Below are 2,955 nucleotides of genomic sequence, written 5' to 3'. Positions count from 1 at the left end.
TTGGCAGTTTCCATGAGTTCTGTTTGGTCCCTTTGTTCCAGTGAAAGGAACTTAATGCTTCAGCATACCAACACATTTTGGACAATTTCATGCTTCCAACTTTGTGGCAACAGTTTGGGGATGGCCCCTCCCTGTTCCAGCATGACTGTAACCTGTGACCAAAGCAAGGTTCGTAAAGATGTGGAAAAGCTTGACTTCCTTCCTGGAATCCTGTCTGCCTGCCAGCTGCCTCTCTGGATCACCTGCATGAGGACCAGACAAATAAGGTCTTATCTACTCATTCAATACTCGCTACACTTTTAGGATAAAATCTGTAAAGCTGCAGCTGAGTCCAGTCTTTGTTTCTGTGTGTGTCTATTTTTCTATGTTAGCCTCTGTTTTCTCCTTAGTTTTGCCTGTGTCCTCACCTTGTTAATTTCAGGTGTGTCTTGTTACCCTGCTGTGTCAACTACCCTGATTATCTTCGTGTGTTTCCTGTGTATCCCTCAGTGCCTGTCTTGAGTTTTTTTGTGTGTTTTCCTTGTCTAAGTGTATAAAACCCCTGTGATATACTCACACGAATTCACTTCTGGAGATGTTTTGGATTAAAGGAACCCTAATTCTCATTGCTGTGGACCCTCTCTTTCATCATATAAGTCACCTGTGCCTTCTGACCGAGGATAGGAAAATCCTGCTGTAATTTGCCAGTTTATTAAGCACACAGATGTCCAGTTCACTAAGTGTTTTGTTTTGTTCTCTCGTGGACCTTGCTCTTTTGACTGTGACATCAACCTGAATAAAGGTTCACATTGGTTTATCCACAGCACCTTTACTTCCTGAGGCAAATTAAGCTGACAACCTATAAGTGGACTTGTTTGGAAGTCCATGAAATATTGTTCCTGATGTTTACTCATTGCAATTACTCATCATATTATGATGGCAATTAGCTCAGGGATCCTAAAAAATAAATGGTTCACAAGTCATACATAGCAAAAAGCTTAGTTAAACTGAACTTTTCCACAATCAAACAGAATGTTAATAAGCACGATCAATGAGAAAGCCTATTGAGTTGTTTTAAAGTGTTTTAAAAGGCAGTTTTACTGTTTAGGATTTTCTTAAAAGTATGGAAAGTAAAAGTATTCTTAAAAACATGCTTTATGGTAGGCTTATGAGAAAGCAGCAGCATCTACTGTCCAGATAAGTTTTGTCATTCACTAAGACACCAGTGATTTAACCCCCCCCCCCCCCCCCCAAAAAAAAAAAAAAACCAGCTTAAAATAAATCACACAAAAATCTGTCCCTCAAAAAAAGAACCAAAAGAGATCCCCCAAACTAAGGTGCATAAAGACACCAGAGAAAGGCTCAATGACTGATTGTTATAGAGCATTATATCATATCACAGCTATTCCTGTGTATGTAAATGAATAATATTACTACTTTACAGGAATGCAGGTTGTTTTGTCCAAGTATGTGAGCCCTAAAGTACTCAATATGTAGACAAACACACACGAACACACTTTAGATTTAAAAGGAAAGAACTCCGTGATATTTGAAGTATGTCAAAGGCAGCCAGCTGCTGAGCTGTGTGACCAGTCCAAAAGGTCCCGACCAACTGGTTTACTGATTATAGGGGCTTTGTCCTTTATCTGAACCGTCATTTAGTGTTGTAAGTGAAATGTAAAATGTTTCTCTGTGAAGTGCGAATGCTAAAACCCCCTTAAACAAAGCGCATCCAAAAACCCTTGGTATGGAGAGTGTCATTGTAAGCAGGTCTTGAGAGGTCCAGTGTGAGAGGTCCAGACCCAAAGGACTAACCCATCATGCATCTGTGGTCTTTATTTACCCTTTTTACAACTCATTTCTTCAACTCTACTATTTAGAAAGTGGAATAAAACGAAAAAGTGGAGAAAAACGAAGAAGAGCGCATGGATGGGATTTTGGTGAAAAGGAAGAGTCTGCTGTTTTCATTCAAAACCACTAGAGGGCGCCCTCCCCCCTTCGATGCAAGTGAAAGAGATCATTATAAGAGACAGCAGGAAACATGAACAGAAGCACATGTGAGTTTTAAGATGTTAAATATAAAAACACTGTAGTAATACCGTTCAGGATTATGGTATGAAATCCCTGTTACTCACACAAAAGCTCAGTCTATCATCTGGTCGGATGTTACACAGAAACTCATCACACAGAGGTCAGGCGATGGGATTTTGAAAGGAAATCTTTATTATAACAAACAAACAACTCTTTTATTTATATGCAGCCAGTATGACCAGAGATGAAAAATAATTTTTTTTTATTATTTGGTTATACTTTAGGGTTTATATCTTTTCCACATAATAATTTATAGCTCTGTCTTAATTATAATAACACATTTCCTTTATTATATTTAATAATAAAGGAGGAGTCAGAGCTTCTTGTAATTTTAAGGTGGGCTTGACTAATAGGCTTCCTGAAGTTATTTCAGGGTTTTTCAGCTATTTCCCCCCCCCACTCTGTCTCGGTCCATCCTTTGTATCTAAACCGAGAAGAAGAAAGAAGAAGAACACATGGAAGCTGACCGTTTTCACTGGATTGGTTTTTGTTTCTTAAAGCACTTCACATTGACCAATGAATAACGCAAGAATTACAAAGACATGTAACTCAAGGGATGAACCAGTGTTGTGTTTACAGGTAACAGCTTAGAAAATAATCAATTATAAATCGTATCTTTAGGCACTGTTACTAGCAGCCTGTCACAAAAACTCGTTTATTTACATTTCTTTAGTTTAATCCATTAAATTTTTTTTAACGATAACACAGTTTGACAACTATAAAATAGTTTTTTATAGGGTGGCTTGAGATTTTTGCGCAGTACTTAATATAATATAATATAATATAATGTAATATAAATAAGTATAAATAGAGAACTGTGTTAAATATTTGTGATTTTCTAGTCGGTTGCACAAGCTCTTATTTTGAAAGTTCCAACAGGAAGAT

The sequence above is a fragment of the Mchenga conophoros genome, linkage group LG11, assembly GCF_057382185.1.
Source record: "Mchenga conophoros isolate Kocher_MC1m ecotype Shallow Benthic linkage group LG11, M_conophoros_male_GT1.1, whole genome shotgun sequence".
NCBI lineage: Eukaryota > Metazoa > Chordata > Actinopteri > Cichliformes > Cichlidae > Mchenga > Mchenga conophoros.
This window is presented reverse-complemented; position numbering follows the sequence as displayed.